The 18216-nt window shown below is 39.6% G+C and overlaps 1 protein-coding gene across 3 annotated transcripts in view; it reads left to right on the top strand.

The window, feature by feature from the left end:
- The window catches only part of ADCY9 (adenylate cyclase 9), a 97490-nt gene that overhangs the window by 8329 nt on the left and 70945 nt on the right, over window positions 1-18216 (top strand). The gene's annotated exons all lie outside the window — the stretch shown is intronic.

Below are 18216 nucleotides of genomic sequence, written 5' to 3'. Positions count from 1 at the left end.
TAACAAATAAGTTAACACAGTATTGGCAGTCTGGTTGCAGCTCTGCCTGTTTAACCCCTATATAAGCACTGTACAGTGGAGTAGAAGTTTTAATAGCCCTTAAGATATTTACATACTACAAGAGCTGAAGTGAGCATGGCAGGAGTGGAGCTTTATTCTAGAACATGGGAAAGATGGGTGCTGAAATCCGAGGCCCTGATGCACTGGGGGAACACCATGGCTTCTGCTGCATTCTGTGACCATCATCTACAGAGTTTTTAATTTATGTTTCTCTCTTTGGCTACCCAAAATACAGGTGCTGCAGTGTAAACAGGTACCCTACAAATAACAAATCTGAGCTCTCTTCTTCCTTCTTCCCGTTCACATCAGTAAATCTTCAGAGGTAGGTGAGGGACTATTTAAATGCAAGACAACTTCTTTAAATAAAAGCCTTGACATAGTGGCTTTTTGGGGAAAAAGATTGATGGAAAAGACAAAACAAAGTCAAAGACATGTAATTTATATTCATCTTCTGTCATGAGGAGGATGCATGATTTGAATGGGTTGTTTAAAACCCTTTTTGGAGTTATTTCACAATATGTACTTCACTTTTCCTTCTGGCAGGCGAAGTATGTAAGACTTTACATTCATCACTAAGATAAAGTACAATTTCATTGGATTTGAAGTTGCTGTAGATTGTCCTGGAATATTACTAAAATTAGTAAATTATAATTATTTTCTCCCATCTACAGTTTGTGTGTAAGCTGTCTTTCTCTTGATCCTGAATCACAAGCTCGCTCCATCCATCCTGGCTCTGTAAGGAGAGACAGCCATTCCTCTTTCCGTTACAGCTGACACTTGAAAATTCTCTGCTATTTTTAGATGATTTTCAATCTCATTTCTGTCCTTTGAAAAGAAAGAAAGAAAAAAAATCCCTAGCCTTTAATTTTTAATTTCCAGTGGGAGTTGCCATTGCAAAGAAGCCGGCTAGTCAATATAGTCTCATTAACACATTTTAACAGGTTCTGTTATATAAGCTTGCGTTATTGTGATGGTGCTTTCATAGGTTTGTAGGAGATTGTTGGAACTCGATTTAAAGCAAAGCCATGCAGGTTTTGAAAGTATAGCTGCTTGCTCCCAAGTAATTATTCGTGAAAATACGAACTGGCAGTTGGGAAGGAAGTATGGACTGGCAATTGTACCACAGTGTAACAGCTTTTTCTTTATGCAGACATTGCATCTGGGCACTGGTACCGTCTTAGGCAATAGGGCAGATTTGGCTGGTTAACTTACCTTGCTGGGCATTTGTCAGGGTTGGACTGTAGCAGAAATCTCTGCAGCCCCCTTCCAAGCCAAATGGTTTTCATCAAATGAATGTTATTTTTCATTCCCCTCCCGGCCACCACCACCCACCAACCCCCCGCCCCCCAATTGTTCTCATGTACAGCAATAAGCCTACTAGATATAAGGCTTTAAGGATAGATATTTTTCATGGTTCTGAAATTACTTTGCGTTCTGGATATATTTCTTCAGCTAACATCCCTTGGACTCAAAATGCCCATTAAAATTGCCTGAAAACTTTTTGTGTTTGTTTGCTACAGTAACTTCATATGGGAATTCTTTGCAAACAGTGTAGATAACAATGATTATATTGCAAGTCTTTATTTCACTGATAGCACTTACTGTTCCTCATGTTGCATCTCTAAAGCTGTTTTCTTCAACTTGATTTGATAAATCTAGAAATCAGGTTATTGTAATAAAATAGCATTACTTATAAAATCTCCAAAATCGGCACAGTGCAAGAGGAACTGGCAGAAAAGTCCACTAGCTTGCTAATGGGACCTTTCCTTCTGCTTGCTGCTTAACATATGCAGAAACATGCAAAGGAAAACGTCTTTTGCTGTATGTGTAACATCTTGATTATCTACTAGTGAAAGAGCAGTTTGCTTTCCTTTTGCTTTTTTTTTCCTCCAGCTGTCAGCTGAAGTTAACTCCAATCCATTTGTGTGGATGTTGTCATGGGCTGGAGGTCCAGGAGCTCGTGCTGGCCATGTGTTTCCTTGAACCAGAAGTCCTGCCCTTGCAAGGGGAGAAGAGGGGCCACGCGGAAAGACAGCCAAAAAGCATCCAAATCCAGCTGTCTATAAAACTTAGTTTCCTTTCAGTCTTGTTAATTTATAGGCCTTAATGGAAAAATTCCTCTCTTTCCTCCTCAAGACAGAGGGAGGAGGAGAAAGTGGAAGGCAAAGCCAATTGACAACTGGTACCAATGATACTAAAAACTATTTGTATGTTTTAAGAGCCAAAATGGTGATAGTTTGGTTGACTGTGCTCAACTGCATAATAAGAATAAAAAAAGACAAAAAAATTTCTAGAATTGAAATAAAACACGCTATGAAACGTTGATTTAGCCCACAAGAAGCGTAGGAAAACTTCTGATATTGGATGCTTATTTCTTTACATTACCATTAGATAAACAATGATGTTTGAGTCAGAAATGGAATTTTTTATTTTTTAAATGTGCAGCTTTGATGTTTGACTTAGGTCCATGTGTCTAATATATGGAATAGAAGTTACTTTTTTTTTTTTTCTTTACAGGGTATTACATTAGGTATGTTATTTTGAAAAGACCTCCCTGGGAAGCTTTTGCATAGCTGTTCCCAGTAGTTCTTGGAATCAAATTCTTGCATTCTTTAACTCTTGTTTAATGGACATATGAAGTCCATCCTGTAAGGTACTAAGTGCCTTTAACCTCTGACCAATTTGGACGAAAGTACAACAGATAAATCTTTTGGAAATGCTCAGGGCCTGACGGGACCGGTGTTAAAGACAGGATGTAATGAGGAAATGTTCCTGTAGGGCATTATTTGCAAAGAGACCAGGTACAACATTAGCTCCAAATTTCCTTTGTTTAGATAGCGTGATACTTAGTAAGAGCTGTCTGGGTTTCTAAGAGCTCTGTGTTTGGACTGCATTAAGAGAAGAAATGGTCACAGGCTTCCAGGAGAAAGATGGAGACTCTGTAGTGTCACACATACCCACGTTACACCAGCAGATAATCAGACGTTGATCCAAGGCTTTTGTAGCCTTTCCCATCTATTTCCAGTTTTTAAAATTTCATTCTTACTTGACAACAGGATGTAGGAACGTAAAAGGATTTTGCTCTGAGTACATCTTTGGGACTGACCTTGCTACTAAGGTGCAGGTTGTGAGAGAGATTCTATCTTTATGTACATATAAGTTACTGATGAGACAATATGAATAATATTTAATGTTTTACTTGCTGCTTGGCAATGTGGCATCAACTAGAAGCAGACATCATTCTTAAAAATACCACGTGAGGATGAGAAAATTTATTAATTGTTTCATAATCCCAATAAACCATTTCAGAGAAACACACACACCCCATGCCTCACCCGAGGTTCTGGAATACATAATGATCAGTAACTGATTTTTTCTGCTGAGGATGTTAAAATAACATATACGTCTTTGGTTATGAAATGTTGCTGCTGCTGGAATTTGCTGTGGATACAGAGGTAAACAAAAGATCTGCTAGCCTTCACTGAAGTCATGTTTTCTTACCTGTGTCAGATACTTCAATTTGGTATTCAATGATAGTTTTCCACAAATGAGTCCAAAAATCTTAATTACATGAAGCTGTTGAGTTATTTGCTTTTTATACATACGTATATATGTGTGTATATAGCATTTCAGTAACTGTGTGCATCCTTAGGATGTTTCTTAAGTGAAAATACTTGGAGTTGTCTTTGCAGTCCATTATATCTGAATAATCAGATGCTTGAATTGTGTTTAATCAGCTTGGGAAGTGTGCTTAATTCTTGTAGCACGGATGACTAATGTTCATCAAATGGGTGGATTTTTTTAATAAGTTTTGCTTAGCTATCTGTATTTACTAGGGAGCATCACAAAACCTACCTGTTGATAACAGAAGGTGGGAGCCACATCTAAGAGAGGTTTTCAGAGTGCAGTTGTCTCTAGCTGCGATTGCGTTGGTACGGTGTGGGCTCTGGCCAGCTCTGCAGCACGGCATGCAGGAGACCGGCTCTGAAGTGGAAGGTGCTTGCTGCTGTGGTGGAGGTGTGTTTGGATACGATCTGCGTGCTCACGGTAACTGAGCCCGTGACCTCTTGCTTTGTCTGATACAGTGAATGGGGAAAAAGGAGGTAAAGGATGTAATTTTTTTCAAATGTGCAGGTAAGGCTACCGAGCTGGGTCCTGAGCCCCGGTGAAGCACTGGGATGGCCATTGTGCTTTGTCGCTTTCCCCTGCTAAGAGATAGAGGCAGTTTGGTGATGGCTGCTCTTCAGGAGCTGGTAATGGTTTTCTGTCAGTAATTGGGTACTGAAAGTGAATCAGACCATACGGAAGACATTTTTGTTCAGGCACAGTGTTTTCTAAGTGTTATAAAAAAATGCGTGCGTGATGTGGCTATATTTAAAATGTAGTACATCTGTTAAGCATCTAATTCTTTCCAAGATTTCAGGAGGTGACAAAGTTGGAAATTGTCTTAAAATTTAGATGAAGATTTTTTCCCAAGTTAGGATATTTGCTTGCTAGGATTCTGCACTTACCAGTGGTTCTTTGAAGTAGGGTATTTGATAAGCACTTAAATAAACTGCATTATAGATTATGTTTGAGCCTAATATCAGCCATAGACAAGTGTGCAGCCAATACAGTCATAAATTTGTGTGGGTTGTTCTGCTGGTGCTCTAATGGAGAAGGCTTTGTGGCATTAGATGGTGCTGACAGTGCGCTATTTGTCTAACCTGTTTGGAGCAAAAGATTTGTTAATTCTTGCACTGCTTAGTAAGAGCAAGAGTTGAACCATGCCCCACCGATGTTTGGTGCAGCTTTTTAAACACTAAATCCTCCTAATTCAAATGGCAGTCTTTGTTAAAGTTTGCAGTTATAATTGCTTTGTTGCAAAGAAGAGCCAGTTGTTTTTAATAACCAAATTATTGATTTGTGGAAATAATGTGATTGCGTGTGCATGTGTGTTAAACGTGATCTTCAGGATGTTACGGTAACACAGCAGTCGGTGCTGGGGAAATAGATAATTTGGGAGCTGCGTTTAATACACATGGAGTATGTTACAGTTTATCTAAATAAGACAACTTTAAATGTAGCAAGTGACTTTCACAAATACAAGTAAAGCAGAATGGTGTTCTAACCTTGCTGCTGTATTTAGGTGATTCAGTATAAAATGAACACAAAGTACAAGAGTTACAGCTATAAACACAGACTTTGGGTTCAGAAGGATCACCTGGAGTATTTGTAGGAGTTTTTATGGCCCTTTCAATGCATATGTAAAATTACAACTTGGCTGACTACTAGAAGACAATCTTACAAATTAGCCAGTGAAATGTAGCTGTTATTAGATGGTCATTGAAGCAGTTCATCCTTTGATCTTTATTTATAGAATGAGGCACTTCTCAGACACGAAGCGGTATTGAATTAATTAAGAAGTCTGTGCTGCTACCTGCGCTTCTCAGTTGGTGAGGAGCCGGTGGTGCTGAGCCCTGGCGAGGTGCACTCGTCCAGTGGAGGCAGAAAGCAGTGAGCCAGTAGCGTACTCCTGATGTGCTGTCCTGCTGCGCGTGGCAGAGGGGAGGTGCATTAGGGAAGCGAGGAAAGAAGGGATGGCAGCTTGAATTCAGTGATGGGCCGACATTGCACAAAACCAGCAAGGATCCCGTCCATACACTTGAGCTTTTGAACTCAAAAGGGATAAAAATCTACCGCATAGGCACAGTACACAAACAGGAAAGACCACTGCGTATTTGAATAACTAGTGTGGGTTAAATGTGTGTTACTGGTACGTGGATACCGTGGTAAGAGTGAGCCAAGTGCTTGCTTTGAAAACTCTGGAGTCCCTATCTTGAGTTTCTTAATGAATAAGCTCCTCGTCTGTAGCTGTGTAGCCCATTCCTGAAAAATAGTTGTCTAGACATTTGACTGTCTGAATGCATTATTTTTCTGATGTGTCCGTTCAATAATCTGCCAGAGGAGGTAAGTCATCCCCAGTCAAACTCCAGTTATAGCTGTTGTCAGGTGTCTTGACGTTTGTGTTCTGTGCCTTTCCTGCTTGCTCTAATAAAGCTTCTGGAATAGTTTTATTTCAGTTTCCTGTTCTGTGAAGTTTAACTACTGCTATGGAAGTTGGTTTTTTTTTTATGTGAAACCTACCAGACACATCCTGAGAATGTGACAATGAAGCGTTGGCTTACTGTAACTGAGAGTTCTACTGTGTGGCTCCTAAAACCAGGTTTAAATCCCTAGCAGTCATACATGTGTTCACTTCTAAAACGTATTTGTGGTAGAATGAGCAACGCGACGTGCTGGTATGTGCCGAGGTAGGGTAATGAGCTCATTTATTGATCAGAAGCTGTGCTAATGCTTTATTGACAGTGATTCCCAGAATGTTGTACTTAAGGTTTGTCCAGAAATCCAGGTGCTTGCGACTGTAGCAGAATTAAATAGACTAAATAGCAAGTAGTTAAAATTAGTAGTATTGTTCCGTGGGACACAGGGTGTATTGATAATTCTGTCTTGGACACGATTTCTCTGCAAATACTCTTTTTGTGCTGAGACGGCAATATTTTCTTACATTCCATCACAGTCACACATTTTCTACCTATAGCATTTTCCTCCCCATGTTGAAGTAAGGGGGAATATAGGGGAGAAGTTTACTTTCCTTTTTTAGTATGGCAATATGAATAATCTGAGGTCTTAAAAAGGTAAATCTGTATTAGGACGTTGAAGTGAGAGGGGGACTGTGGAGATACCAGGCATCATAGTTTCAAAAACAGGATGAAGAAATTGCAGGTTCAGCCCAGCAGCATTTGAAATCTCTTCACTGCAATGGGTAGGTGTGGTATTTGTAAGGAAGAATGTCCACTTCATCTTTTCAGCATGTTCTCACCATGCAGCCTGGTGCTTGTTTTGGTTTTCTGTGGCAGGTACACATCAGCGATGTTTGCCCAGTTGCTTCTCTGCATCTTTTTGTTTGGTTTTCAGTTCCTGCACTGGTGGTTGGGGCTGAGTGTGGTGCCTCAAGACCTAGAAAGAGGTTGTCATGAACTGTATTTTACAGTAGGTTGTTTTTTTCTTCAGTACAAAACAGACAATGATATATCTTCCTTACTGCAATGTTGCAGTAGCTCTAAAAGAGAGAGGAGTTTGAAGTGACATTTATTTGGGAGGAAGGAAGTGATTCTTTAATGGTGTTGAAGTTTTCTCATGCTGCTTAGCATTTGGGGCAATTCATGCTGTTTCCTGAAACAGAATTTAGCTTTTTGGATGTTGGAGACTGAAAAAGCATACTGCAGTAGCAACAGTATAGCCAAGATGGGTTTTGTTGTTCATTTTTAATAAGCTCTCCCCAAAGTAATTTCCAAGACACTTAAAACATGGAGGAGGCTCTACTTGTCCCCGGAGTAGAAGCGATTGAATCAGTAAATGTATCCAGCTAGTATTTGACTGTTTTGAATAGAGATACTGCGTAGCATGACTATTTCAGTGAATACTGCTTCTGTTGTGAATGGGTCTCCGTGTGTGGAGAAATTGGAGGTTTTGAATTAATGGTGTACATGGTACAAAAAAAATTACAAATTTTTAGTTGCAGTTTTATCAGCCAAGACAGCAGAGACCAAGTGTATATAATACATGAAAGTCTGAAAGGTAAACACTGATGTGAATGTTTACAGTAGGTTGCTGAGGTCCTTCATGTTTGCCTTTGAGATATACTATTGTTAGATTTGGAGCTTTAATTACTTAATTTTTAAATAAGTTGCAGTTTTTAATTTTAAAATACTAATTAAAAACAATCTACTTAACTAAGAAGTTAGTTGGGGGGAAAAAGAAATGTTTTAAAAGAACCTGAAGTGAAGGGAAGATTAATGGCTAACTTTTGGTCCAGTGGGGGGGTGATTAGTTCTCATGGTCTTCTGAGCACAGAGATGATGGTGCTTCTCTATTTCGTGAGCTCATATACTGCAGTCTCTGTTTTTCTTTTTGGATGCTCTTTTACATTCTTGACTGCAGATTTTAGGAGCTGCATAGGAGTTGAATTTTCTCAGTGAAGCACAAGCTGCTACCAATGATAACTTGTGTGGTTCTAAAGAAAGATGGTATTTGCTGGTAGATCATTCTGCCTCCCCCCCCAAAAAAAAAACCAACCAAAACAAAACAAACAACCAAACTTGACAGCTGTTTTAAGAAGTTATTTTCAGGCTGGAATGTGAAACTTGGAAGAGAACCAGACTCCTTTATAAACACTTAGCAGTCCCTGCCCCCCCCCCCCCCCCCCCTTAAAAATGACTCTGTACTTTTGTGTACAATTTAATGTACTTGATCATATGTTAACACTGTAGTTTATTTCCCCCTTTTTATTTACTTTAATGTTCTTTAATATTTGCTTGCTAATAATTCAAAAGCACAAACAACTGGAGGTAGTGGTAGACTTTTGTGGTGGGAGTTGTAATAGTGTTTCCAATGCAATTTGCTGATGTGAGATAGGAAAGGTAGGATTTACAGATGCTGTTATTATTGTGGTTCCTAGCCATAGAATTGAAGAGCAAAACTTAATTCAGAGCAATATCTCACATATTTTGTGCAAATTTCCAAGGTCTCATAGCACCATGGTAGCTTTTCTCAAAATATTGTGGCTTATTTAGATAAATTTTCAGTGTTTGTTTTCTTTGTTCTCATGCAACTGAAGATAAGCTGCAGGCATTATAGCAGTAAAATATTTTAATGGGATGAAAGCTGTTAAGGGAAAATAGTAATTCCTAAATATTCTTTTGTATTTTTAATTACCCATTAGATTGTATCTTCTGAGAAGTAAATTAGAGAGGAATTTTGTGGTGGCATTTGGAAAAACTGGGAGGCAGTGGGGAAATAGGAAAAAAAAGGATGTTGGGTGACAGTGTGAGGGAAGAGATTATAAGAAGGTGAAATCTGTAGAAAACTAACCTGAATCACTTTTTGTGGACTGTTTCTTGTTTAGTCCTTCAATCTCATGAATTTTGTTTCAGTAATAGCAGAAATACAAGCAAAAAAAGATAGGAACCAAATGGAGGGAGTCCATAAGAGAAGTGACCAAGATGGGTGTCTAGAAAAGAGCAAAGGAGCTGCAGTTTTAGTCTGGAGGAAAAAGCTGGGTGGGAGAGATGGATGTGGTCTTCAGCCATGGTGCAGGCTGCTGGCGAAGAGGGAAGGAGGCAGAGCGATAAGCCCTGTACTGTTGCTGTGAAAGCCCTCGGTGTGTCGGGCTGGGGAGAGCAACAGCTTAAGCAGAATTTAAGGAATTACCTGTAGGGACTGCTTTGGACGTCTGGCCTTGGGGAGGTGCGTGCTGGACTGGTCAGCAGTCCTTTCAGCCTTACCATTTATTACTTCTCTGAAGGTAACTTACCACCTTCTAGAAAGTATCAGAAAGCTGTGAGGAGTGATGGATTGCTGCTATAGCAGCTTAGCCATGCCACTGTAAATAAAGATGCAGTATTTCAGCGAGATGGCATTAAAAGAATTTTAATCCTCTTTTTGAATGATTTGGCATAGAGCTGTCACTGATTCACTGGGGGGAGAAGGGGGAGATTGTTTTGGGTTTTTTGTATCGTGAACTGTCTGGCTTGTCCAGGACATAGAATAAAAGAGAATCGCTCCACTTGAAGTGAATAGAGATGATCTTTGCTCTCATCAAAAACAACAAGGAGTTGTAATGTAATGCTAAAGCTATGCCTTTCCTTTCTGCCAGAGTTTAGTACCTGGCCCAGTTGCGTGTTCCCAGAGGAGCCCGGGGGTGCACACAGGTGCAGGTTTGCCCACACAGGTCGCAGGATGGTGACCCAGATGCATGTTGATACTGTGGTACTCATTTCTGGAATGAAAACATAGTGTTGAACAGATATTGTACACTTGCCCTACCTCCTAATGACAGCTGCTGAACTGAAGGTGCTTCGTAGGGTCCTTTTTTTATTGTCTTTTTCAACACTTAGTCACTCTCTCCTTCTCGTTACTGAAGTTTTTCCTGTTGGTAGAAATTCAACATGCAATGATAGTAATTGTTATCTTTCTATGCACTGGTGTAGGTATACAAATAAATGCATTGATTCAGAAATGAAAAAATACATTGCAAACTAAAGTTTTGGGAGTTTGTTTTGCTTTAATGTGAAAACCTTTGGATGCTCCAGCCATATAAAATGCCAGGCTAGGAGCTGGATCTCTCTTATAGGTTCTAGCTGTCAGTGAAGCGGTGCTGCTGCGACAGGGGCAACCGGTGTCCCTGGCAGGTAGATGTGGCAGCCCGGGTCAGTGTTGCCTATGTGTGAGCAAGTCGGGCTGTTGTGTCTTTTCTTTCTGTGCTTATCTATGTTTGCCTTGGCCAGCCGAGTCCAATTCCACGTTGGTTAGCCAGGCCTCGGTTTGCAGCACCGGTGATTCTTGGTCTGAAGGTGTTTTTGTTGTGGGTACGCTTGTATGATAAGGTTTTGTGATTACGAATGTATTTGTTGTTGGAATTTATTCTGTGCTGGTCTGCCAGCCTTGCCGTAACATTTCCAGGTCCGTTTAACTGGAAACTTCACTCATGCTGTCTAAACTTGCAAAAACAAACCAGATGTAACTATTTGGAAAGGTTGTTGTGTGAGCTGTTCTTTCTGTATATTTTCTAAATTTAAATTGCAAACAGGAAGATGAAAGTGAAAAAATAGGTGATTTGGGTGAAAGTATGAGCCGCAAATAGTAAAAGATCCACTTCCTTTCTGCTTTGTGTAAACAAGAGCACATGTGTATCATGAAATGTGCTCAAATATTTTCTCTCTCTTTTTTTTTTTTTTTTTCTTATCTACTGGTACAATTGAATAGGCTTGCTTACTGATAGGTAGTTAGGTATCAAAGTACTTATATCAAAACTTAAGAAAATTAAACTTGATTTTTTGATTGAGGCAGAGTTGGCAAGTGATGGAAACAATATTTGTATGTGAGAACATTCTCTGAGGTCAGTGAGCCTAATGCTTTTATTGGTAATATTTCAGCTTTAATGCCTCTCTGAGCTATGAGGGGAGACATCATATAATTTAATACCATGTTAGCAGTTCTCTCCTTGCAGTTATCTACAGGGAGACTAAATAAAAATACCTTAGAAAAAACATGTGACTGAGATCAAAATATCCTTAGGGGAGGATCTCTTCAAGCGCTGTTTTTAGGTACTTAAAACTTGAGACAGTCTCTACCACCACTGCCCCAGCTTGGTTTTGTATGGTGCTTTGGTTAGGGGTTTTTTGGTGTTCTGTGGTTTGTCTGGCTTTTTGGGTTTTTTAAAATCAGTTCTGTTTATTTTCATAATCAGGAGAATTGTTGTCTTGAAGTACTATATTTTTAAGGGTCTCAGAAGTTTTAGAGGATTGTGTTATTTATATTAATCAATTTATACCAGGTCTCTTGCCTAAGGATTTCTTTGCATCTGTTTTATCACTTTTTGTATCTCTTTAACTTTCTTGCTAAATTGCACAGGGCTGTGTTTAGTACAGAAGGGCTGCCATTGTGTGTTTGTATCCAGTTTCCTCAATCATTTGTTCTCTCTTTTGAGTTTGAAACTTGAGTCATTCGTTTTGTTCAAGTCTGATGTAACAGTGCCAGATCTAATTATGTAAATTTCTCATTGTAACCTGCTTACAATTTAAACATTTTCTGCAATATTGAAATTTCACAAGTCCTGGACTTGTCCAGGCTATACCTTGCATTTAATTTGCAATTTCAAATTACAGTGGGAGCTATGTCCCTAACTCATTTTTATCTATCCATCTAAAGGTTGTGAAAAGCAAGTTTTAAACTGGTGAGGGGAAAAAAGCAAAGTATAAATATATTTCACAGGTCTCACTGGGGCTGTTTTACTAGAGAAGAAGCTTTGCTGAGCAGTTTGAAGCCCTTACTTGGTACGATACAGTGCGTTCCAAAGAAATGTCAGGGCAAACTGATTGCCTGTTGCTACAGTCTCCCGCTTGTATGGGATTGATGTAATTGGGATAGATCTGAGATTTAGTCCGGTATTCTAAATCATGCCCGTTGACAGAAAGGAGACAGGTTTTTTAACTCCTCCATCCAGTTGCCAAATGCATTTTTTTCAGCATTTGTGGAGTTGGATGTTGTTTGCTGAAGGACAAGAGAATGTCTACAGGGCTGGTGCTCAGCTGGTGCTGGCAGTGGCCAAGATGTGTTTCTCTGCAGGATTTTCTATTACAGGAGGTTAGGTGTTTCCTGCCAATGTTCTGCAGTTTTCCCGTGTCCATAAGCTTGTGCAACTACCTAACCAGCAAGGATGCATCCCTACAAATTGACCTCCAGGTTTGGCGTTAATGCTTCTCAGGTGCTGTCCCTTGGTTGCTGCTGCTTGCTTGCACTGTGGGCTTTCCCCCCCCTTTCTTTGCCATCCCCCCCCCCCCCCTTAGTGTAACTTTTATTCAAATTAAGTTAAGGAAACACAACTGAAAATGCATACATTTTAAGAGGCTGGTGGTTCTCTGCTAGTGCAGTGTTTGTTGTTAAGTGCTGCTTGGAGTTTGCCTTCATACAAAATTTCAGCTTTTGCTTTGTTTTGGGACGGGGCAGAAGCAAGTTAAGGGCTTTTGGGGGGAGGTAACGAGGCTTTGCTGCTTGTAACGAGAGGCAGACAGTATTCACGTGGCTGCATGGGTTCTTGGCCTTCCCCCCTCCATGTAAACTAGAATTGCTGAGCTTACAGTTGCTGTTTGGAAAACTTGTTTTACCTTCTTTAGTAAAATCATAGAAATGTTTTCCTTCCCCACCTCCAGCTTCCTATTTTTCCCCATGCCCCTTTCCTTCCTTCCAGGTTTCTGCTCTGAGATTGAAGCCCCAAGAAAGGGCTCATTCAGTACTGGGTGCAACTGGAGTGACATGCTGAAGCAAAGGGAGTAGATGAAGTAATGGGCTTAAGTGGCTGGGGTAGGCTGATTGGAAACCTGTGCAGTTCATCGGCTGACGGGACAAGCATTCCTCATCCGTCTGCAGCAGATCTGCTACAAAGGTTTCCCACTTCCTCTGGTCTCTTCTTTCCTTCCTTGCAGTTGTCCAGTTAATGTGCCCATCAACATGGAATTTCCAAAGAAAAAGCCAAAAACTTGACTGGAAATGATCATTGTCATCCTTTTAAATTTATGTGGGCTGTGATCTAGAACATCGTGCAATCTCAGTGTTGATGAACTGGCAGTGAATCTCTGGGCCATTCATTCTTTGAAACATGCTTTAGCTGTTTTTTTTGTAAGACAAAAAATGTAGATTCAAACGGCATAGAAAGTGGCAGAGTAGCTGAGCGCCTTGTTGGTTCCTTTGCAGGAAAGGAGCCTGTCTGGTAGACTAGGAAGCACCCATAAAACTACCTACTTGGTCTGAAAAAGGTTTAACTGATTTTATGGGATTTACAATAGGGCAAAACAATATTTTATCTGGAGCATCTCTTTTGCATTTGAAAAGAGTACTAGGAAGGGAAGAATCGGGATGACTATGAGAAGAGTGGCTTGCCCAGGGATAACAGTCCCATAGGATGAAGCATGGGGTGCTCACTGCCTTCCCCTAGCGCAGACCACAGCCACTGACTCTGGAGGCCGTGAGAAGAAACAACATTTCTTAACAAAATACAGCTGCCCAGCCTGTCTGTGATCTGGGGAAAATGCCCAGCAACTCTGCTGGTACAGCTTTTGAAGTATAAACATATACTTACTCTTAACTAGAATTGTTCACTTTTCAGAATCCGTAGGGCAGGGGAGTACCATAATGCTGCGGACTGATGAATAGTTGCCATGTGGTGATGTAAAGCCTATGTAGAGGTTTAAAGTTAAAACAGTTTGCCTTTCTGGAAAGTCTTGTATCAGGAGGAATATATCAAACAAACTCATTATTGGCAAAAATGATGCATCTTTGCATTAAATTTTGGATAAAAAGCATCAAAGACTTTTTTTCATTCAGTTTGAATTATTTTATAGCATTTACTGCTCAGAATTTTAAATTTCTATAAGCTCTTTAAATGATGTGAGAAAATGCTCTGTTGGCATAACATGTAAACTGAATGGAAAAGTAAATATTTAAGGCTGGCATATTGAAGTATAAATAGCAGTTACTGTGTGTAATATTTCAATTGTAAAAATATTTCTAGGGGTCTGTTACTGTGCACCATTGCTTGTTAAAATGGTAATGTTTTCTAAAAGTTACATTTGTATTTTGGAAAGTATATCTCAAATGGGTGACAAATACATCTTTGACAGCTGTGGTGCCTCAGATTCCTTACACGTTTGTCACTTGTCTCCTGAGAAGGTCTGATCCGCTTGTCAGCAAACGCAAATTGATGGGCAGTGAAGTTTATCATTCTCAGAGGTTTATTTGTATATTCCAGGCTGTATTTTGGAGCTGTCTAATCCAAAAATGTGGAAAATGGTCAGGCAGCAGGAGCTGGGTTTGTCAAATGCCAGCGTTGAGTCAACTTGAAGTTCGGGCTTCTGCCTGGCTGCTGGTGTGTGCAGCACTACTTGGGGGTGCTTGTGCTGCCCCTTTACAGATACTGTTAATTAACTTTTCTCATCTTGGGCATCTCACCAGGCAAGTGGAATTTGGTTTTTGTCCTTCTCTTTGGAGCTTATCTTTAGCATTTGTGTTTTGCAAGAACAGGGTATTTATCATACCTTGTATGTGGAAGTACATACTGTCCCATGGCTGTCCCACAGTTAAGGGACTCTCCTCTGGGTTTCCTGTTCTTGTGGACTTAAGGGAGATTGTAAGTGTTGTTTTAGCACAGTTCTTGTGTTTAGTAGTAATTATACAAGCTTTACTGTATGCTATCTATGTCATCAAGACTGGATGGGTTCCATATGGGCACGAAACCAGTGAGATGGAAGCTTTCAGTGTGCCTTGACATTACACAACAGCTGTACTCTACTTAAAGCTAAAGTTTAGCTCAGGCTGAGCCAACCTGACATTTGCACTTAATGTTTAACGTGTTTTACTTCAGAAATAATATTATAGGGAGGCATCCCTCTATGAAAAAGAGTTACTATGATAACAGGTAGCACTCATCTGGAATTCCATTGATAATTCTAGCTAAATCTGCTTTGGAAAGTTTGTATTTGGTATGTAAAACGTGTTCTTACTGAAAGGTTTTAAAAGGGAATAATGTGAGAGATCTTTCTAAATTTAATTTTTTCCAGCTCTTAAAATACTGAGTATAAAATGAAAAAATTCAGTCTTGGATTGCACTGCAAAATGTGGATACACTGGGGCCTTTCAGAGTATTTTCTTACCTTTCTGAAATGTAGCTTGCGCAGACCAGATTAATAAATTTGTCCGTGGTATGCACAATTTGAAATGTTAATTATCATCGTCTCCATAGATGCTGCTGGCTATCTTTGTCAGCTCGTGCTTTCTCTTGTTTATTCTATCTTTAATACTGCCTGCTAATACTGAGTCATACTTAGAAGTTGTGGTTTGGAGACTGCTTTCCAGGACCACGAGCTCTCCACCAGTGAAGCGCTATATTGCATTACTTTCTCCAGCAGCAGCTTCTTCTGGTGGTAACTCCTGTTCCCTTCTCCTCCTCCTGAACCACCTGCAGCCTTCACGGCAGGGTGGAATTTTTGGTCACTGTTGAAGGTAGCTCAGTGCACGATTAGTTTCACATAGCAATACAGGGACAGCAGCTGGACAACTCCTGTTTGTACCAGGCTGTCCTTGTGATGGGGTTGTAATATTCATAGCAAGGTTGGGTTTGTGTCAACTAGCTGGGTCCAGCAAGAGGAGGATTAAGGGCAACTGTGTCCATTTAAGCTAAGTCATGTGCTTGTTGTAACATTAGGAAAGGCAACTGGGAACAACACAAACATGTCACCAAGTAGTTGCGGTGTTTGTTGACTGAATTGCATCAGTAATTCTCACTCAGTCAAAAACCAGATGGTTTGTAAAAGCTTTTGTGGTCAAGAAAGAAAAAAGGCTCAATTTTTTGAATTTATTGGTGGTTCAGATGTATACAGTGAAACACAGCTATATCTTAGCAATAAATACTTGCTCTACCACTCCCATACTAGTGATCAGGGTGGCAGAGTAGCATTTTTATTATTACCCTAATATAAAATAATAATTTACTAGATCAATTCTTTATATATCAATGTCTAATCTAATAGATAATTATATAATGGTGCTAATGAAAATCAAGAACATTCTCTTAAGTGCTCTAAACCCAACAAAACCAAAATCTCTATTCTGTTCTGATGAACTCGGGTTTAAATAAATGAGATAGATGCAACAGAGAGATACAGGCCACAGCAGGAATAAATCTGTATTCAGGATGTAAATATATCTAAATGTTTTCTTTTAAAATGAGGTTTTAAAATGTACTATCTAATATGCTATCTTATATATTTAAAAGTCAAAAAGCTTTGTTCATAATCATCAAATGTGCTGTGCTGATCGTGCAATACAGATAACTGAGGCTGTTCAGCACTTAGCAGCCTGATCTTGCCAACTTTCCTCTAACAGATTTGTTTTCTCCTCCATTTGATCTGCTGCATTTCTTGCAGCCTACTGCTACTTTTCCATCTCGCTAATTCTGTGATTTGTTTATTTGCTCTCTGACATACCTGAATCAACATTTGGAAAGCATGGAAGAATGAGGTTGGCCTGCAGTCTGCTGTACAACAGGAAGATACCCAGCCACACTGCACAGTCTATAAGCTCTGGTTGTGGTACTACAGGGCCCACCACAAGCTCTTTTTACTTTCTATTTTTCTCTAATGGTGCTTTTTTGGTTTTCCCCCATCACTTCTACAGGCTCCTCATTTGCTGTGTTTTAAACATACCCATGTACGTGAGCTCGCATGGCTGTTTGGAAACGAGCTATTCAAGTCATTTAGGTAGCAGTTGTGAGCTGCACTTTTATATCCCATTTTATATTTTATTGCTTTTTGTAAATCCTATCAGTAATGAAATAAAAATATTCTTCAGGGAGGCTAGATATGGTGCAGTCAGGTCTCTGAAGGTGCTTGCTTTAGGCTTGTTTCCTTTCTATTGCTAAAACCCCTAGATTTTCCCCACCGTAGTACTGACCATCATCCAGCTGTTTGAATGCTAGTGATACGTGTAATAAGAATGTAAGTGGCCAATAGATCCTTCCCAAACCTCAGAGCTCAGAACAGGCCAGCACGCTTCATAAGGTAGGAATCACTAATTTGACTTCCATGAATAGTACATATTTTTGCCTTTAGTGGTGTTAGCTCCCATACATTTGTGTAATTTATAAAGTTTTGATACCAACAGGTTTTACAAGGTTGTATGTATTTAATTCTTATCCCACAATGATATCTTCAGAAAATGCTTAATTTCTTTTGTTGCCTGAGAAATGCTAAGTGCTAATTTATGATGCAGTTGCATTCAGGTTGAATCTTAATTTTATGTGTGTGTCACTTAACAACAGATGCTTTGGGGAGTAAAGGCTCCTATAATTAGATTTGGCATATGTTTTCATGATAGGTGAAGTACTTTGCATGCTTCTAGAATAAATATTTTCTGCAGCCTGTGTTTATAATAATGGTAAACAATTGAACATGTTAGCTCTAAGTCCTACATGTTTAGTGTAAGCTGTGGCTTTTGGAACATGTACCCTTGTGATTCAAAAATACTGAGTCCTTTCTAATGGCATTTTTTGTTGTTGTTTTAATACTCCAAAAAAGGGAAAGATCAAAGTGCAGTCTGTTCTTTCCTGCCCTTCTAGATATACAAAACAGCTGCAAAGCACAATCAGCTATTGTAGTGATATGTGCCCGAGGTCTATAAATAGATGTAAAGCTTCAAGCTTGAACTGTGCAGCTAGAGAGGCCAGGGGATTTTTGCTTGGGGTTACTAAACATTCCCTTGCTTGTTGTGGTTTAGAACCATAATTTCCTAGGCTGCTATATTCCAATTCAATTTGAATTCAAAATGATTTTGCCATGAAGGTTTTACATGACTTCAGTGTTTGCAGTTTTCTGTTCCCTGGGGTTTTTTAACCTTTTTTCCCACCACCACCCCCAATGCACAAGGATTTTGCAAGTTTCTAAAGGAAACCAATTTAAACATAAGAACTAAATTGTTTACCGAAAGAATATTGCTGTGATGTGTGTCCTTAGTGGGAAGTTTATGGAGGTACGTGTGAAGAATGACAATTGGAATCATGTTTCA

Source organism: Falco naumanni, chromosome 4, assembly GCF_017639655.2.
Source record: "Falco naumanni isolate bFalNau1 chromosome 4, bFalNau1.pat, whole genome shotgun sequence".
Classification (NCBI taxonomy): domain Eukaryota; kingdom Metazoa; phylum Chordata; class Aves; order Falconiformes; family Falconidae; genus Falco; species Falco naumanni.
Note: the sequence above shows the minus strand (reverse complement) of the source record. Positions and strands in the feature narration are given on the sequence as shown.